This window comes from Ranitomeya imitator, chromosome 5, assembly GCF_032444005.1.
Source record: "Ranitomeya imitator isolate aRanImi1 chromosome 5, aRanImi1.pri, whole genome shotgun sequence".
Lineage (NCBI taxonomy): Eukaryota > Metazoa > Chordata > Amphibia > Anura > Dendrobatidae > Ranitomeya > Ranitomeya imitator.
The window spans coordinates 357,372,075-357,392,700 of NC_091286.1; the positions used below are offsets into that span (position 1 = coordinate 357,372,075).

General features: G+C 41.9%; 1 protein-coding gene across 5 annotated transcripts in view; it reads left to right on the top strand.

Moving 5' to 3' along the window:
• Positions 1 to 20,626, top strand: part of FILIP1 (filamin A interacting protein 1) — a 214,813-nt gene that overhangs the window by 81,332 nt on the left and 112,855 nt on the right. The window contains exon 1 of one of the 5 annotated variants that reach the window (XM_069726535.1): positions 266 to 353. The exons of the other annotated variants lie outside the window; for them this stretch is intronic. The gene's annotated coding sequence lies outside the window, so the exon portion shown is untranslated. Of the gene's footprint in view, positions 1 to 265; positions 354 to 20,626 lie in introns of those variants that run through there. 5 annotated transcript variants of the gene reach the window in all.

Below are 20,626 nucleotides of genomic sequence, written 5' to 3' on the forward strand. Positions count from 1 at the left end.
AGGCACAACATGTAAGAGTTTGCAGCTACATTACTATTTGTTATTTCTTATTTGGAAGCTGCTTGGGTTTATTTTGTACAGAGCGAAAAATAAACGTAATTTACCAAAATATATAAAAGCCCTTAGTAAAATGATCAATATCTTGGTGCTTGAGTATTTCCATGGCTCCACAATAGGAATGATTGACAGCCCCAACTTCATGTATCAGCCATGCACCATGAACACATGGGAGGAAGTGTGGAGAACAGAGGGAGTGACTACACAAGGCAGCAGAGGAGTGAGAAGGAGAAAGCACACCAGAGTTACATGAGGCTGAATGAGGGGCAGCAAGGTGGGCACTGGCAATCTGACGGGTAAGTACAGCTCTGCTACATCCTACATTTCTGCTGCTCGCAAACATCTCCGAAAGGGAAAGGATTAGCAATGTAAGATGCAAAGTTCACACTGCTCTGTCCATGACAGGACAATTAAAATGAATAAGTATTTCCTGCAAATAGAAAATTTCGGCAGTTTCCATTTCGCTTTATTAACCGACGAATAAATAATATTCAGCATATAAAATCAACAAGTTTCTTGCACGAGAAGAATTTTCCTTCCACTGATTTTAGGTCTCAATTTCATGGCCGTTAGGGGTTTACTGAGACTTTTTTTTACATTTTTGTTTGTGGAAGTTAACGTGTCCCTTACTCTTCTTTCAGTTTTAAGTTAAAGTTTAGAGTGTTTTTGAGTCTCAGTACTAGCGTGGGAATGCTTCATTATTTATTGTATTTTTAGATGCCATTATTTTTTATTTTATTTTTTTTATATATACTGTATATATGACTGCACTATGTCTGAAAATACTGTCTTGCCCCTGCCAATCCTCGTTTCCATGTAGCTTCATTTAAGTTGATAGACTCCTTGACCATTGTTGCATTCAGATCTAGTTCTGGCTTATTTCGATGGTCTGCATATTGGTATCATATGTTCTGTGACAGATATACAAAGCTTTGGCACCACATCTTGCTTATCCAGGGCAGTATGCAACGTATTTCAGAAGGTAAAACTGGTAAAGTCACTTTCTCAGTGGAGTCTTGAGATGTTTATTTGCCTCCTTTTTATGTCCCCCATTAGAGTAAGTTTAGGTGCTTTTAGTGTCATACTGGGTCATCAAGTATTCCCAAAGGATAGTCCTTGAATTAAATGAATAATATACTGTATATCAGGGGTGTCAAACTGCATTCCTCAAGGGCTGCAAACAGGTCATGTTTTCAGGATTTCCTTGTACTGCACAGGTGATAATTTAATCACCTACACAAATAATGAGTTGGTGATTAAATTATCACCTGTGCAGCACAAGGAAATCCTGAAAACATGACCTGTTTGCAGCCCTCGAGGAATGCAGTTTGACACTCCTGCTGTATATGCTTCATTGTAAGTCAACATTGATGGTCATCACCCTACCAAACAGCTGATAGGGGAGGTTTCCACCAAGGAAACGTCTTCCCTCCATCTTACTACAAATGTCATGCTATTGCAGTTTTATGCACTGTATTGCCATAAAGGGATCTTGCCTGTAGACAACAGTTGGTCAGGGTAAATACAATGAAATGACTGAAGCTAATTGTATTGCATTTATTGTAATTATGGGGCATTAACAAAACTCTTATAATAGGATAGAAACTGGCGCAGATGAAAAAAAGTGTTATGCTCATTTGTGTTATAGAGAATCTGTCACCATGTTTTTGCTCTCCCATCTGAAAGCAGCATAGTGTAGAGTAAGAGACCCTGATTCTAGCTATGTATCACTTATTGGGCTGCTTGATATCATTTTGATAAAATCACTGTTTTATCTGCTGCAGATCTAGAAGTTCTCTGATTTTTTTAGCTCTTTGGATCCCCACCCACATCACTGATTGGCTGCTTTTATGTACAGTGTACAAAAGAGCTGCCAATCAGTGGTTGGGGGTGGGGGTTATACAGAGATCATGAATATAGAGGACTACCTGGGAGCAGGTTTACTAGTCCTCTAGTGATGATTTAATTTTGATAAAACAGTGATTTTTTTTTATAAACTACACTAAGCAGCCCAGTAAGTGACACATCGCTGGAATAAGGATCACTACCTCTACATTTTGCTGCTCTCAGGTTAGGTGGCAAAAACCTGGTGACAGATTCCCTTTAATTCAAACATAAAGATTTATAACTACTTTCTAAAAGTATTGGAAAAAGTCATATTCAGGAGCACTTTTCCAGCATGATTTATTCTCACCTTACATGATTCCCTGAAAATTATTATTTACGGATGCTATGTTCTGTATAGAATTATTCTCTTTCATTGTTGGTTTTGGTGCACCACTAACCATAATACTGTGATTAGGGCCTTACACAACTGGCTGTAGAAGAAGCACTTTTCCACTGTGTCTATCAGCAGTGAGAGACCAGGGATGATGAAGGAGTCATCAAAAAATGACAGAGAAAAAAAAATGGCTATACTCATCTCTCATGCTGGCGCCATTTCACCAGTGCTGGCACTCACTCTCCCGGGGCTCCCATGCGGTTGTTGTGACCTATGAGCCCAGTGCCCAATTAGCGCTGGTGTTCCCACCTTTTGTGGAATTGAACATAAAGAGGAAGTCAGAGATTAGCTGCAGCCATGGCTTCCTCTTCATGTTCAATTCGTACGAAACGTATGGACAGTGATGCCAGCGCTGATTGGGCGCCGGGGTCACATATCACAACAACCGCACAAGAGCCAAGAGCCCGCGAGTGCCAACACCGCAGGAGCGACGCCAGCACGGAAGGCTAGTATAGGCTTTTTTTATTTTTGGGGGCCAAATATTTAGCTCAAGAAGGGGTTGTCCTAGTAGTGGACAACCCCTTAAAAGAAATCTGTTTCTGTTAGTGGAATCAACCCTCCAAAGCAGTCTATACCGACACACGTCACGTTGAATTAATTGCGATTCGATGCTTAATTCTAAAGAAATTAACATTTTTCTTAATATGTAAATGGGTTATTAAGATCTATGTGCCAGACACAGATCTCTCTACAAATCTTCGTTCAGGACTAATTTGAAATGAAAAGGGGCGTTACCAGTGTGAGACATGTAATGACTGACAGTCTGCTATCCTGATCTCACTGCAGAGCTGAGTGTGATTATAACTTACACAGTTGAACTGTCTCATTACAAACACATCTGCAGTTGTAGCTCTCCTCTCATAATGCTGTCGGCTCAGCTGTGCAGCTTCCCCCCCACACACACACTGAATGGCAGGAGATGGAAGAAGTGTTAGTTGTAATCACACACAGCTGTACAGCAGATCTAACAGTAGTATAAGGGTATGTGCACACGTTGCGGATTCCATTGCGGATTTTTCTGTGTGGATTCCGCAGGTACGTTTTACTTGCGGATTCCCTGCAGGTTTTCTGCGGATTTTGTGCAGATTCCAATTATGGAACAGGTGTAAAACGCTGCGGAATCCGCACAAAGAATTGACATTCTGCGGAAAATAAACCACAGCGTTTCTGCGCAGAATTTTCCGCAGAATGTGCACACGGATTTGGTTTTGCATAGGTTTACATGGTACTGTACACCGCATGGAAAACTGCTGCGGATTCGCAGCGTCAAATTCGCAATGTGTGCACAGACCCTAAGAGGAGAACGGCAGATGTGTTTGTAATGAGACAAAGTTCTTCATTGGTATACCGTGTTTCTTGAATAAGGAATGAGGTTTGTGTGTGTGAAGACCACCTTAGTTTCATGAGATGCAGAAAATCCTACATTGACAAGCAGCAGCATTTTTTATGTTTATTATTCATTTCTAGGTTTAGAGTTCTTTTACAACATTTGCCAAGAACCTAAGTCTAAGTACATGGCAGACAATTTCTCCATTCTTTTTTGGACAATGGATGCAGCATTAACAGGAAATAACTGCATTAGCAGGATAATAGCAAGTGTGGTGAATGTTATCCGCACAAGTGATTTTTGCTGTGAATGATTTTGGGTTTAATTGTAATCTCCATTAATGATTTATGGAATACTATATGTGAATATTAACTGAAGCCTTTCATTCACTGGGATGTGCAGGTCAATAAACACACTTCACAAATGTAGAAATGAGACCGGTCCAGGCAAAGTTCAAAGAAGGGGTATAAACTCTTCCTTAAGAATTAAGTAGTAAATTACCCTTGACCCAAACGCGATCTTTGCAGCATGTATAATATTCTCCAGAATGTCTCTCTTCTACCACATTTATAGCATCAGCATGTAGATGGAATCAAACACCTCGTCATGGCTGGCGTGCACCACTCCGTCACTTCCAATCTTCCAATAATCGGTACAGGTGACCTCTGAGCTCAGGAAACAAAATTGAAAATGGTGCAGCCCAGCCGGGTAGTAAATGTCCAAGAAAATAGTTTTATTATATTCACAGGAGAAAATGATGAAATTACAGTGAACAATAGTAAGAAGAAGAGACATGTGGCCCACCAGTCCTAGCCCTTTTTTCTTGACCCTCGTTTTCACTTGATAACTTCTTCCTGGGGTGGATTGCAGGTGCTTCCTGACCTATGACCTTTTATATTATATGTGCATGAAATATGCCACCGGGGACCTTGCCGACCTGGATTCTAGACTTCTCCCCGCCTTCTGCCTTTGAGTGACAGGTCTCTCCAGCAGTGTGTCTATAGGGCCGCAGCCTTTCAGAGTCAACCATATATGGCTGAATGATAGTGTCCGATACATGCTGTTCGTGGATCTGGCAGCATGTATCAGCTGTCAGGTTCCCTTTAAAGAGAGTTAAGACACTAGGATCAGTTTAACCCTTACATTATTACACTGTGCACGGCTTAGGATTGGCATGCAGCGTGTCTCCCACTGCAATTTTATCACCTTGCTCCAGTGAATACAACAAACCCTTCCTTGGACATTTCTTACCCGACTCCCCTGCTCTATGTCCAGTTTTGTCCCTTGAGATCACCTGCACCAAATTATTGGAAGATTGGATGTGACGGAGGGTTGCCTGCCTGCCAAGCCAAGGTGTTTGTTTTCCATCTACATGCCAACACTGAAAATATGGAAGGTTAATTGCGGAAGATATTTTCATGCTACAAAGATTGTTTGTGGTACAGTGTAATTTACTCCTTTACTGAGCTGTCCCATTTATCCATTGCCTAGGCAAGTTTTTCCCAAACATGAATTTAAGAGTACGTTCGCACGGAACAAATACGCAGCAGATTTGCTTATGCAGATTTTTGTGTGGAAAATCCACTGAGCTTTATAAGTTATGATGCTGTGGAGAAAATCTACAGTGTAAATTGACCACTTCTGTGGAATTAAAATCCAAAGCATGTCAGTTCATACTGCTGATATCGAGGCGGATTTCACCGTTTGCAATGCAAGGAGTAAATCAAGCGGCATTACTAACCCAAGCGCTTGATGCCAGCTATGATTTGTCAAAAATCAACACAAATACCATTATCCCGATTCCCACCGCACCAGGTTTATCAGGAACAGCCAGGCCAAGCACCAGAGTTGGTGCATCTCACGTGATGCTCCACTTCTGGGGTGGCTGAGCTCTGGTATTTTTAGGCTGGGAAGGGACCAATAACCATGGACCTTCCCAGCTTGATAATATCAGCCCTTCGCTGTCTGCTTTACCTTTGCTAATAATCAAAAATTTGATGGACCCTACATATTTTTTAATTATTTATTACGTTAAATAAGGCAAAATAACTGTACATGAAACTCCACATGAAAGGCACTAAAAGGTGCAAACTTATATGTAGATGTTATAAGTAAATTATATGTAGGCGGCTTTTGAAATGATAAATCTGCAGGATATCTATCCTATTCTAATCTATCTATCGATCTATCAGTCAGTCTCTCTCTCTATCATCTATCTACATCTTTATATAAGACTAGCTGAAGAGCCCGGCGTTGCCTGGGCATAGTAAATATCTGTGGTTAGTTATAGCACCTCACTTCTCTTATTTTCCCATCACACCTCTCATTTTCCCAATCACATCTCTCATTTTCTCCCTCACACCTCTCATTTTCCCAATCACATCTTTCATTTTCCCCCTCACACCTCTCATTTTCTCCCTCACTCCTCTCATTCCCCCCTAATACTTGTCATTTCGACCTCACATCTGTCATTTTCCAATCACTCCACTATTTTCCCTCGCTCCTCTCATTTTGCACTCACACCTTTTCATTTTCACCTCACACCCCTCATTTTCACCTCAGTATATACATGTTTGCATCTCCCTTATATATAGTATACACCTGTATGTCATCTCCCCTGTATATAGTATATACCTGTATGTCATCTCCCCTGTATATAGTATATACCTGATGTGTGTCATCTCCCCTATATATAGTATATACCTGTATGTCATCTTCTATATATAGTATATACCTGCATGTTATCTCCTTCTATATATAGTATATACCTGTATGTCATCTCCTCCTGTATATAGTATATATCTGTGTCATCTCCTCCTGTATATAGTATATACCTGTATGTAATCTTCTATATATAGCATATACCTGTATGTCATATCCTCCTGTATATAGTACATACTTGTAGGTCATCTGCTCCTGTATATAGTATATACCTGTGTCATCTCCTCCTGTATTAGACCTCGTTCACACGTTATTTGCTCAGTATTTTTACCTCAGTATTTGTAAGCTAAATTGGCAGCCTGATAAATCCCCAGCCAACAGGAAGCCCTCCCCCTGGCAGTATATATTAGCTCACACATACACATAATAGACAGGTCATGTGACTGACAGCTGCCGTATTTCCTATATGGTACATTTGTTGTAGTTTGTCTGCTTATTAATCAGATTTTTATTTTTGAAGGATAATACCAGACTTGTGTGTGTTTTAGGGCGAGTTTCATGTGTCAAGTTGTGTGTGTTGAGTTGCGTGTGGCGACATGCATGTAGCGACTTTTGTGAGATGAGTTTTGTGTGGCAGCATGCGTGTAGCAACTTTTTGTGTGTCGAGTTGCATGTGACAGGTTAGTGTAGCAAGTTGTGTGCAGCAAGTTTTGTACATGGCGAGTTTTGCGCATGGCGAGTTTTATGTGTGGTGTCTTTTGAGTATGTGCAAGTTTTGTGTGAGGCAACTTTTGCATGTGTTGCAACTTTTGTGCATGTGGCAATTTTTCCGCGTGTGCAAATTTTGCGTGTGGCGAGTTTTCCATGAGGTGAGTTTTGCAATTGTGGCGAGTTTTGCGTGAGCCTAGTTTTTGCATGTGGCGAGTTTTGCGTGTATGTGTGGTGAAATGTGTGCTGAGGGTGGTATATGTGTTCAAGCACGTGGTAGTATGTGGCCCATTTTGTGTGTGTGTTCATATCCCCGTGTGTGGTGAGTATCCCATGTCGGGGCCCCACCTTAGCAACTGTACGGTATATACTCTTTGGCGCCATCGCTCTTGTTCACATCTGGCAGCTGTCAATTTGCCTCCAACACTTTTCCTTTCACTTTTCCCCATTATGTAGATAGGGGCAAAATTGTTTGGTGAATTGGAAAGTGCGGGGTTAAAATCTCACCTCACAACATAGCCTATGATGCTCTCAGGGTCCAGACGTGTGACTGTGCAAAATTTTGTGGCTGTAGCTGCGACGCCTCCAACACTTTTCCTTTCACTTTTTTCCCCATTATGTAGATAGGGGCAAAATTGTTTGGTGAATTGGAACGCGCGGGGTTAAAATTTCGCCTCACAACATAGCCTATGACACTCTCGGGGTCCAGACGTGTGACTGTGCAAAATTTTGTGGCTGTAGCTGTGACGGTGCAGATGCCAATCCCGGACATACATACACACACACATACACACATTCAGCTTTATATATTAGACTAGCTAAAGAGCCCGGCGTTGCCTGGGCATAGTAAATATCTGTGGTTAGTTATAGCACCTCACTTCTCTTATTTTCCCATCACGCCTCTCATTTAGTAACATAGTAACATACATAGTAACATAGTTAGTAAGGCCGAAAAAAGGCATTTGTCCATCCAGTTCAGCCTATATTCCATCATAATAAATCCCCAGATCTACGTCCTTCTACAGAGCCTAATAATTGTATGATACAATATTGTTCTGCTCCAGGAAGACATCCAGGCCTCTCTTGAACCCCTCGACTGAGTTCGCCATCACCACCTCCTCAGGCAAGCAATTCCAGATTCTCACTGCCCTAACAGTAAAGAATCCTCTTCTATGTTGGTGGAAAAACCTTCTCTCCTCCAGACGAAAAGAATGCCCCCTTGTGCCCGTCACCTTCCTTGGTATAAACAGATCCTCAGCGAGATATTTGTATTGTCCCCTTATATACTTATACATGGTTATTAGATCGCCCCTCAGTCGTCTTTTTTCTAGACTAAATAATCCTAATTTTCCCAATCACATCTTTCATTTTCCCCCTCACATCTCTCATTTTCTCCCTCACACCTCTCATTTTCTCCCTCACTCCTCACTCCTCTCATTCCCCCGTAACACTTGTCATTTCAACCTCACATCTGTCATTTTCTGATTACTCCACTATTTTTCCTCACTCCTCTCATTTTGCACTCACACATTTTCATTTTCACCTCACACCTCTCATTTTCACCTCATCACCTCAGTATTTACATGTTTGTCATCTCCCTTATATATAGTATACATCTGTATGTCATCTCCTGTATATAGTATATACCTGTATGTCATCTCCCCTGTATATAGTATATACCTGCTGTGTGTCATCTCTCCTATATATAGTATATACCTGAATGTCATCTCCTTCTATATATAGTATATACCTGTATGTCATCTCCTCCTGTATATAGTATATACATGTGTCATCTCCCCTGTATATAGTATATATCTGTGTCATCTCCTCCTGTATGTAGTATATACTTGTGTGTCATCTCCCCTGTATATAGTATATATCTGTGTCATCTCCTCCTGTATATAGTATATACCTGCATGTCATCTTCTATATATAGCATATACCTGTATGTCATCTCCTCCTGGATATAGTATATACCTGTAGGTCATCTGCTCCTATATATAGTATATACCTGTGTGTCATGTCCTCCTGTATATAGTATATACCTGTATGTCATCTCCTCCTGTATATATAAGTACCTGTATGTCATCTCCTCCTCTATATAGTATATACCTGTGTGTCATCTCTCCTGTATATAGTATATATCTGTGTGTCATCTCCCCTGTATATAGTATATACCTGTGTGTCATCTCCTCCTGTATTAGACCTCGTTCACACGTTATTTGCTCAGTATTGTTACATCAGTATTTGTAAGCTAAATTGGCAGCCTGATAAATCCCCAGCAAACAGGAAGCCCTCCCCCTGGCAGTATATATTAGCTCACACATACACATAATAGACAGGTCATGTGACTGACAGCTGCCGTATTTCCTATATGGTACATTTGTTGTAGTTTGTCTGCTTATTAATCAGATTTTTAGTTTTGAAGGATAATACCAGACTTGTGTGTGTTTTAGGGCGAGTTTCGTTTGTCAAGTTGTGTGTGTTGAGTTGCGTGTGGCGACATGCATGTAGCGACCTTTGTGAGATGAGTTTTGTGTGGCGACATGCGTGTAGCAACTTTTTGTGTGTCGAGTTGCATGTGACAGGTTAGTGTAGGAAGTTGTGTGCAGCAAGTTTTGCGCATGGCGAGTTTTGCACGTGGCGAGTTTTATGTGTGGTGTCTTTTGAGTATGTGCAAGTTTTGTGTGAGGCAACTTTTGCATGTGTTGCAACTTTTGTGCATGTGGCAATTTTTCCGCGTGTGCAAGTTTTGCGTGTGGCGAGTTTTCCATGAGGTGAGTTTTGCACTTGTGGCGAGTTTTGCAAGAGCCTAGTTTTTGTATGTGGCGAGTTCTGTGCGTGGCGAGTTTTGAGTGGTGACTTCTGTGTTTCGACTTTTATGTGGCGAGGTTGGTGTATTTGTGGTGAAATGTGTGCTGAGGGTGGTATATGTGTTCAAGCACGTGGTAGTGTGTGGCGCATTTTGTGTGTGTGTTCATATCCCCGTGTGTGGTGAGTATCCCATGTCGGGGCCCCACCTTAGCAACTGTACGGTATATACTCTTTGGTGCCCTCGCTCTCATTCTTTAAGTCCCCCTTGTTCACATCTGGCAGCTGTCAATTTGCCTCCTACACTTTTCCTTTCACTTTTTCCTCAGTATGTAGATAGGGGCAAAATTGTTTGGTGAATTGGAAAGCACGGGGTTAAAATTTCACCTCACAACATAGCCTATGACGCTCTCAGGGTCTAGACGTGTGACTGTGCAAAATTTTGTGGCTGTAGCTGCGACGCCTCCAACACTTTTCCTTTCACTTTTTCCTCATTATGTAGATAGGGGCAAAATTGTTTGGTGAATTGGAAAGCACAGGGTTAAAATTTCACCTCACAACATAGCCTATGACGCTCTCGGGGTCCAGACATGTGACTGTGCAAAATTTTGTGGCTGTAGCTGCGACGCCTCCAACACTTTTCCTTTTACTTTTTCCCCATTATGTAGATAGGGGCAAAATTGTTTTGTGAATTGGAAAGCACAGGGTTAAAATTTCACCTCACAACATAGCCTATGACGCTCTCGGGGTCCAGACGTGTGACTTTGCAAAATTTTGTGGCTGTAGCTGCGATGGTGCAGATGCCAATCCCGGACATACACACACACACATTCAGCTTTATATATCTGTGGTTAGTTATAGCACGTCACTTCTCTTATTTTCCCATCACGCCTCTCATTTTCCCAATCACATCTTTAATTTTCCCCCTCACATCTCTCATTTTCTCCCTCACACCTCTCATTTTCTCCCTCACTCCTCTCATTCCCGCCTAACACTTGTCTTTTCGACCTCACATCTGTCATTTTCCGATCACTACACTATTTTCCCTCACTCCTCTCATTTTGCACTCACACCTTTTCATTTTCACCTCACACCTCTCATTTTCACCTCAGTATATACATGTTTGTCATCTCCCTAATATATAGTATACACCTGTATGTCATCTCCTGTATATAGTATATACCTGTATGTCATCTCCCCTGTATATAGTATATACCTGCTGTGTGTCATCTCCCCTGTATATAGTATATACCTGTATGTCATCTCCTCCTATATATAGCATATACCTGTATGTCATCTCCTCCTATATATAGTATATACCTGTATGTCATCTCCTCCTATATATAGTATATACCTGTATGTCATCTCCTTCTATATATAGTATATACCTGTATGTCATCTCCTCCTGTATATAGTATATACCGGTGTGTCATCTCCCCTGTATATAGTATATATCTGTGTGTCATCTCTTCCTGTATATAGTATATACCTGTATGTCATCTTCTATATATAACATATACCTGTATGTCATCTCCTCCTGTATATAGTATATACCTGTAGGTAATCTGCTCCTGTATATAGTATATACCTGTGTGTCATCTCCTCCTGTATATAGTATATACCTGTATGTCATCTCCTCCTGTATATAGTATGTACCTGTATGTCATCTCCTCCTTTATATAGTATATACCTGTGTGTCATCTCTCCTGTATATAGTATATATCTGTGTGTCATCTCCCCTGTATATAGTATATACCTGTGTGATCTCCTGTATTAGACCTCGTTAACACGTTATTTGCTCAGTATTTTTACCTCAGTATTTGTAAGCTAAATTGGCAGCCTGATAAATCCCCAGCCAACAGGAAGCCCTCCCCCTGGCAGTATATATTAGCTCACACATACACATAATAGACAGGTCATGTGACTGACAGCTGCCGTATTTCCTATATGGTACATTTGTTGCTCTTGTAGTTTGTCTGCTTATTAATCAGATTTTTATTTTTGAAGGCTAATACCAGACTTGTGTGTGTTTAAGGGCGAGTTTCGTTTGTCAAGTTGTGTGTGTTGAGTTGTGTGTGGCGACATGCATGTAGCGACTTTTGTGAAATGAGTTTTGTGTGGCAACATGCGTGTAGCAACTTTTTGTGTGTCGAGTTGCATGTGACAGGTTAGTGTAGCAAGTTGTGTGCAGCACGTTTTGCGCATGGCGAGTTTTGCGCGTGGTGAGTTTTATGTCTGGTGCCTTTTGAGTATGTGCAAGTTTTGTGCGAGGCAACTTTTGCATGTGTTGCAAATTTTGTGCATGTGGCAATTTTTCCGCATGTGCAAGTTTTGCGTGTGGCAAGTTTTCCATGAGGTGAGTTTTGCACTTGTGGCGAGTTTTGCGTGAGCCTATTTTTTGCATGTGGCGAGTTTTGCGCGTGGTGAGTTTTGAGCGGCGACTTTTGTGTTTCGACTTTTATGTGGCGAGGTTGGTGTATGTGTGGTGAAATGTGTGCTGAGGGTGGTATATGTGTTCAAGCACATGGTAGTGTGTGGCGCATTTTGTGTGTGTGTTCATATCCCCGTGTGTGGTGAGTATCCCATGTCGGGGTCCCACCTTAGCAACTGTACGGTATATACTCTTTGGCGCCATCGCTCTCACTCTTTAGGTCCCCCTTGTTCACATCTGGCAGCTGTCAATTTGCCTCCAATACTTTTCCTTTCACTTTTCCCCATTATGTAGATAGGGGAAAAATAGTTTGGTGAATTGGAAAGCGCGGAGTTAAAATTTCACCTCACAACATAGCCTATGACGCTCTCAGGGTCCAGACGTGTGACTGTGCAAAATTTTGTGGCTGTAGCTGCGACGCCTCCAACACTTTTCCTTTCACTTTTTTCCCCATTATGTAGATAGGGGCAAAATTGTTTGGTGAATTGGAACGCGCGGGGTTAAAATTTCGCCTCACAATATAGCCTATGACGCTCTCGGGGTCCAGACGTGTGACTGTGCAAAATTTTGTGGCTGTAGCTGCGACGGTGCAGATGCCAATCCCGTACATACACACACACACACACATACACACACACACACACATACACACATTCAGCTTTATATAGTAGATTGCTTTATTAGTTTTGTAAATTAACTTTAAGTTACAGAGAGTATTGTAGAATGTAAAAGATTACGTTAAAAACGCATAGCATACGGACGTCATACGAATGTTAGGTGAGAAAGAAATCGTACACTCGGATTGCAGTCGTCCAACTTTTCGGTATGAGAATCATGGCAATTTATTAAACGTTACTTAATAGGGAGCGAGGCCTTAGGGCATTGTCTCACAGTGGCACTTTTGTCGCTACGACGGTACGATCTGTGACGTTCCAGCGATATCCATACTATATCGCTGTGTCTGACACGCAGCAGCGATCAGGGACCCTGCTGAGAATCGTACGTCGTAGCAGATCGTTTGGAACTTTCTTTCGTCGCTGGATCTCCCGCTGTCATCGCTGGATCGGTGTGTGTGACACCGATCCAGCGATGCGTTCGCTTGTAACCAGGGTAAACATTGGGTTACTAAGCGCAGGGCCACGCTTAGTAACCCGATGTTTATCCTGGTTACCATCGTAAATGTAAAAAAAAAAAAAAACAGTACATACTTACATTCCGGTGTCTGTCCCTTGCCGTCTGCTTCCTGCACTGACTGACTGCCGGCCGTAAAGTGAAAGCAGAGCACAGCGCGCTGTGCTGTGCTTTCACTTTACGGTCGGCAGTCAGTCAGTGCGGGAAGCAGACGGCAAGGGACAGACACCGGAATGTAAGTATGTAGTGTTTGTTTTTTTTTACGCTGGTAACCAGGGTAAACATCGGGTTACTAAGCGCGGCCCTGCGCTTAGTAACCCGATGTTTACCCTGGTTACCCGGGGACCTCGGCATCGTTGGTCGCTGGAGAACTGTCTGTGTGACAGCTCTCCAGCGACCACACAACGACTTACCAACGATCACGGCCAGGTTGTATCGCTGCTCGTGATCGTTGGTAAATCGTATAGTGTAACGGTACCCTTAGTTTTAGAATATTTCGATTGCAACCCTTGAGTAAACACCTGATATATCCAATGTAATGTTACAAGTGGTCATTAATCAGAGTGCTGTCCAGGTCAGGATACCTGAGTAGTCAGGGCTAGTTACCATTGATAAATAGGACCTAGGTTATCTGTGTTTGAGCTTCCTCGAGATACAGATACCCTGCACCTGATATAACAAGAAATAATCCAAAGTAAACATGGAAGTCATTTACTTTTTACATTCTACCTTTTACAGAGGAGCCGAGAATGTTAACACTTGACTGTAAAAAGGTGATTTGATAATTAGAGATTTGGAGAAAGTAATGTAGGATATCTGCTAAACTACATTGTCTACTATCTGAATGCCTGAGCAGACGTCCTTTCATCTTATTAGTGTATCCCCTTCTTGGCTATATTTTTTTAGGGTTACATGTATTATAAAATGCTTACACAACCTTCTTATTCTGCACATTGGAGTATGTAGATATAGTAGATTTTAAATATTTTAATTTCTACTGATGTGTTTTCCATACTATATCTCATTTTGCAATATTCTATACAATATTTCTTTTTAATGGAGGTTCATTAAGAACGCCTCTTCATGAAACAGGAGCGTGAGACGCATGGCATCTCCATGTGTGATTGCCACGAATCCTACTCCTGCCTCCGCTGAAGATTTATGGGGTAGCTAGTACTGCCGCTTGTCATGAATTTGATGAAAGATGGTCGCCATGCCCCGTCTTTGCCCTGCTGGGGTGAACACGCTAAAAGTGGCAAAACTGCAGCTAATGTTTGCAAATTTTCAAAGCTTTTACACTAGAATTCTGCTGTGAGAGCTTTGATGAATTAGGGCCTCAGTGTTTCTATGTAGTGGACTTAGCCAACATTACAATGATACGTCACACAACTTACACAATTAGCTGCTCAAAGAGAGTTTGAGTGCACAGTTGGCTGTCTCTTCCGAGGGGTCCTGTATGACTCATACCAATATTATCTTCTCAAAACCTTGTGACAGTCACTGGGGAAGTGATGCAGGGGAGAAATGTGTCACTGTGCATGATGGCGTTAGTGATGTAAAACCAGAGTAGTTTCTTCCAGCACACTACGTGTTGGGAGGATTAAATTAAAGTTATCAAATAGAGATATCAAAGGGCGAAGACAGGAGCCAGCTCAACCCCGTCGAAAACCCATCACAGTTGGAGATGGATGATTTCCTTTTGTGTGTCCTGGTTGTTGACGAGGAACAGATGTAACCAGTGAGACTGAAATTCCTGAACTGGGGGTTTCTGGTGGAAATTTTGGGACTGCCCAAATGCAGGATTTGACTTTGAAAAGTGTGCTGGAAAACGTGACTGTGATAAATTGGGTTGCCCTAGAGCCGGGGGTTGACACCATGCTTCCATATGTTGCGGTTAATGGGGAGTTGCTTTATCCGGTCACTAAACAGAGAGGGGAAGTATTAGAGCAGCTGTTAGTCCCAGGACCCTATAGATGTAGGGTACTAGATCTGGCCCATGCCCATTGAGTCCTTGGGGGCACGTTGGTGTAGATAAGACCCAAGAACAAGTCCTTCATAGGTTTTATTGGCCTGGGTGTCACAGGGACATTGTTCAATTCTGCTGGTCCTGCCCTAACTGCCCTAACTGTCCCCGTATCCCACTTTTGCAGTCCCCTAGTTCCGTTACCCATACTCGAGGTCCCATTTGATCGATTGCCATTGACCTGGTTGGGCCCTTAGAAAGTCCACAAGCGGTCATCAATACATCCTCGTGGTAATAGACTATACTACATGGTACCCAGAAGCAGTACCACTGAGAAAATACTCTGCCCAGAGTATAGCACGAGAGCTAGTCCATATTGCTTTTCAGATGGGCCTGCCAAAGGAGATCCTGACGGAACAGGGGACACCGTTTATGTCCAAGGTAATGAGCGAGTTGCACAAGGCCATCCAGATTACCCAACTTAGGATGTTGGTGTACCATCCGCAGACAGACGGCCTGGTGGAGAGGTTCAATAAGACCTTAAAGTTCATGCTGAAGAAGGTCATGGAGAAGGATGGCCGAGACTGGGATTGTCTCCTGCCATACCTGCTGTTCTCCATCAGTGAAGTCCGACAGGCCTCTACGGGCTTCTCATCGAGCTGTTATAGGGATGGCACCCACAGGGACTTCTAGATGTTGCAAAGGAGACTTAGGAAGCAGAAGTTACACCCCCACTGGAGCATCATCAAGCATGTGGCCCAAATGCAGGACTAAATCGCAAAGGTGATGCCGATTGTGAAGGAGAATCTCCTTCAAGCGGAAGAAACCCTGGCGAGGTCTACAACCACGCAGCAACACTGAGACAGTTTAGCCCTGGGGACCGGGAGCTCATGTTGATCCCCACCGTGGAAAGCAAATTCCTGGCCAAGTGGCAAGGACCATACAAGGTGGTTTCTGGTGCTCCAGGACTTCATTTTCCATGTGGAGCACAGGCCAGGGAGGTTGCATGGGAACCTAGATGCCCTGTCCAGAATCCCCTGCTTAACCAGTGAAGGTGCCAAAACCCCCGGCTATGGGCAGAGGGGGGATATGTGACAGTCACTGGGCAAGTGATGGAGGGGAGATACGTGTTACTGCACATCATGGCATCAGTGGTGTAAAATCAGAATAGTTTCCTCCAGCACACTATGTATTGGAAGGATTAAATGAAAGTATGTTATGGGCTAGTTTTAGTGGACCTTCACAGAGCGGGCGGGAGCAGGTCCATCGAATCTCCACCTGCAGAGTCCTGACAGGACCTGTGTGATGTCAAGATCATGTGATCAGTCACATGATGGAGGAGTCACAAGGTCTGGGATTAAATGGCTGATGGCCAGAGCTTTCCAGTTGCAGTGTGTACCAGGAGAGGGAGCACTCCAGGAAGGTGTGTGTTAAACCTGAACTGTAGACATTGCTACCTGTGAGTGGGCAGATCCCCGCTAGGAAAAGCACTATGGTTCTTTTTGTTTCTTTGTTGTTTTTTGTTTTGTTTGCTGTTTTACCCAGAGGGCCTTGTTTACTTTTCCAGGCTTGGGTTATGCTGTCCTCAATAAATCAAGCATTTTCTTAAAGATATAGTGTACCGGTTATACCTCTGTGTCCAGCCTAGTGAGCCGCTCTACCACAACCCAAAGAGGCTGTCTGACGTAAACAACCCTTGTACTGTATATCTTGTTAGGAAATGCTGTATTTCCAAATACACACTACACTGATAGACCAAATGAAGTTGGTGTATTTGCTTTGAAAATCCATGTCAGAATAGCTGCATAAATAATTAATAAAACTATACCAGGAAACCTTGTAACTAACCGATACTGAATAAAACTACGTTTTTATTACTTAAAATACTGAACACACTCACCATACAAACAACCGTGCTTAGCTACAACATAACCCTCACACTGTAAATGCTCTGAATTTCCCTGCCTATGCAGCGGAGGTTGGCACCCTAAAATTGTTCGAGATTGGCGCCCCCGCTCAACGGTGGCTGTCCCTTTTACTCCTGTCCAGCCCCTGGTAATAATGTGATGCAGTTAAATTCCAATCAAACATGACAGGGAAAAATATGAAAAAGAGCACAGTCTGGATAAACGCTGTGCACTCATATTATATTGTTAAAAAGATGCCAGTTAAGCTCAATAGGGTACTCATCGTTGTATGATGTTCTGAGGATAAGTTCCTCATGCCTCAACGTGTTTCACCGATTGGTTCATCAGGAGGCTTGGATAATCAGACGACGATGAGTACCCTATTGAGCTTAACTGGCATCTTTTTAACAATATAAGATGAGTGCACAGCGTTTATCCAGACTGTGCTCTTTTCTATTGATATAGATGAAATCTGTCTTGTGTCTATAGCTGTGGTTGTAAAATTGGCTATATGCCCACTATATTGTAGTTTATCTATAGGGCCACTGTTAGGGTGAGCCGTCGAGGAGTGGGGGCGCCGTTTCCGCTGTACAGTAGGGTGCCAACCTCCACAGTTAGGTAGGCTGCCAGAGCAGGGAACAGTTATAGAGAGGTACTCTATGCATGTTATGCACTTTTTTGCACTTTAATTTAGTTTGTCATTCGCTCTACCTCACACTGTCTATTTGATTGCTATGGATGACAAATGTTGAAAAGCAATCACTGTCTTTTTCATATTTTTCCCTGTCATGTTTGATTGGAATTTAACTGCATCACATTATTACCAGGGGCTGGACAGGAGTAAAAGGGACAGCCACCGTTGAGCGGGGGCGCCAATCTCGAACAATTTTGGGGTGCCAACCTCCGCTGCATAGGCAGGGAAATTCAGAGCATTTACAGTGTGAGGGTTATGTTGTAGCTAAGCACGGTTGTTTGTATGGTGAGTGTGTTCAGTATTTTAAGTAATAAAAACGTAGTTTTATTCAGTATCGGTTAGTTACAAGGTTTCCTGGTATAGTTTTCTTGATTTTGAACCTTGAATGTCCAATCAAAAAATTCTTTGTCTAAATAAATAATAGCACAAGAAAATCCGGCAAAAATTGGCAAAAATGGAAGTGATAAGTTTATTTAGGATAAGACTCAGTACCCATTTTGGCACCATACCAGTGCCTTCCTCAGATCCGATTACGGTACACATACGTGTACATATGTACATACATACATACATACATGTGTAAAAGGGATGACTGCAATACATTTTTTTAAAAGGATAAAAACAATGATAAACCTGAATATAAAAGCCCATGTTAGAATGGCTGCATAAGTGTTTTTAAACTTCCCCTTTTGTTATTTTCTTCCCCTTCTTTCAAGAGTCATAACTTTTTTATTTTCATATCTACAGTGGGGAAAAAAAGTATTTAGTCAGCCACCAATTGTGCAAGTTCTCTCACTTAAAAAGATGAGAGAGGCCTGTAAATGACATCATAGGCAGACCACAACTATGAGAGTCAAAATGAGAAAACAAATCCAGAAAATCACCTTGTCTGATTTGGCAAGATTATTTTGCAAATTATGGTGGAAAATAAGTATTTGGTCACCTAAAACATGCAAGATTTCTGGCACTCACAAACCTGTAACTTTTTCTTTAAGAGGCTCCTCTGTCCTCCACTCATTACCTTTAGTAATGGCACCTTTTTGAACTTGTTATCAGTATAAAAGATACCTGTCCACAACCTCAGTCTCCCTCCAAACTCCACTATGGTGAAGACCAAAGAGCTGTTGAAGGACACCAGAAACAAAATTGTAGCCCTGCACCATGCTGGGAAGACTGAATCTGCAATAGGCAAGCAGCTTGGTGTGATGAAATCAACTGTGGGAGCAATAATAAGAAAATGGAAGACAAACAAGACCACTGATAATATCCCTCAATCTGGGGCACAACGCAAGATCTCACCCCGTGGGGTCAAAATAATCAGAAGAATGGTGAGCAAAAATCCCAGTCCCACACGGGGGGACCTAGTGAATGACCTGCATAGAGCTGGGACCACTGTAACAAAAGCTACCATCAGTAACACACTACGCTGCCAGGGAGTCAGATAAATACTTATTTTCCACCATAGTTTGCTAAATAATCTTGCCAAATCAGACAAGGTGATTTTCTTGGTTTGTTTTCTCATTTTGACTCTCATAGTTGTGGTCTACCTATGATGTCAATTACAGGCCTCTCTCATCTTTTTAAGTGCGAGAACTTGCACAATTGGTGGCTAACTAAATACTTTTTTCCCCCGCTGTATATGTATATGTGATTTTTGCAGGACAAGTAAGTTTTCAAACCAGTGTTTATCGTGTGGTACAAATGACCTGGCAACATGATTACTATATTTAAGTGGGGAGAAAAAAATAAGAACTTTGAAAAAAATATTTGTTTGTGCTGCCAATTTATGAGACCCATAATTTTTTCATTTTTCCATAAATGGTTTTTGCACAGACTGCTGTAATTTTGTTTAATAGTACCTGCACTACACAATGCATTAGTAATGTGACCAGGTATTAGTAATTGTCTGGGTTTTTTTTGTGATATCTTTGCATTTTGGGGAGAAGGGGCAACGACTAACATATAATAATTTTTGGACTTTTGTGAATGTAATGACACAAAATATATTTTGGGAGTTTTTTTTTGTTTCGTTTTCCTTTAACTGGAGAAAAATGTTTCAAAATGTTATTTTTTTATACTTTTATTTTTGTTTTCATAGTGGACTTGAACTTATGGTCATTTGCTCACTTTTAAAATATGCTGCAGTAGCATAGGATCACAATGTATTTTGAAAATTACCCTTTCCTATGAAGTCCAGCTTATGGCTAGGCTTCACAGGAGTGCCAAGATGGTGACAACAGAGGCCTTCATTAGGGCATCCAAACAGGCACACCATTGGGATCACACAACTTTGGTTAAACAGCAGCTATCAGAGCTTGCTCCTATCGCTGCTGTTAGAAGCATGTCATGGCTGCATAACATTGCCGGCAGCTGCCCTGTGTGCAGTGGGCTTTGCTATCCAATCACCGGTGGACAACGTAGGACCTAATAGTATGAACTAGGTCAGGAAGAAGATAAATTTGTTCTGCCTTAAATTAAAATTAGCATTTCATGAGGCTAGCTGCTCGTTTTAATTTTAGGCAAAGAAGTTTTCATAAAGGATTATTCATTCTGCCATGTATTTTGAAAGTAAGTCCGCCAGCCTCATGAAGTCTTAGAGATTTATATAATTATTTATGCAGTACATGTTAGAAATTTGGTGATAGATCATCTTTT